This window comes from Penaeus monodon, chromosome 22, assembly GCF_015228065.2.
Source record: "Penaeus monodon isolate SGIC_2016 chromosome 22, NSTDA_Pmon_1, whole genome shotgun sequence".
NCBI lineage: Eukaryota > Metazoa > Arthropoda > Malacostraca > Decapoda > Penaeidae > Penaeus > Penaeus monodon.
In genome coordinates, this window is record NC_051407.1 from 27,915,406 (window position 1) to 27,915,799 (window position 394).

A 394-nucleotide genomic window follows, 5' to 3' on the forward strand; every position below is an offset into this window, starting at 1 on the left:
TTTACATATGTAGGATGGATGAACAGAATTGACTAATGAATATAAAATGAAAAACATAATTTTGCCATACACTTTACCATGATCAACTGTTTCCCCAGAATTAACCAATTTACCTGTGGATCATCAATATTTGGCCCGGGGCATCTATGATGTGTTTGGATTTTAGGTTTCACTGTCCTCATTGGAAATGTCGCCACCTTGGTGAAGTTTCCCTTAGGGCTTCTTGGTGGTGTCGGCCGCGGAGGGACTCAACAGGTATACTTCACTTGTTATCAGGGAGTTTACCAGAGAGTGCAAAGTTTTTGGTTTTATATCGTAGAAAAAAAAATGGTTAGTATTGGTTTTCCATACTATAGAATGTAACAAAAAATCTGTTACACAAAACAAAAACATT

At 36.8% G+C, this 394-nt stretch overlaps 1 protein-coding gene and 1 pseudogene across 1 annotated transcript in view; one reads left to right on the top strand and one right to left on the bottom strand.

The window, feature by feature from the left end:
• Window positions 1-394, top strand: part of LOC119587074 (S phase cyclin A-associated protein in the endoplasmic reticulum-like) — a 23,573-nt gene that overhangs the window by 16,540 nt on the left and 6,639 nt on the right. The window lies entirely within an intron of this gene.
• The window catches only part of LOC119587070, a 9,182-nt pseudogene that overhangs the window by 4,755 nt on the left and 4,033 nt on the right, over window positions 1-394 (bottom strand).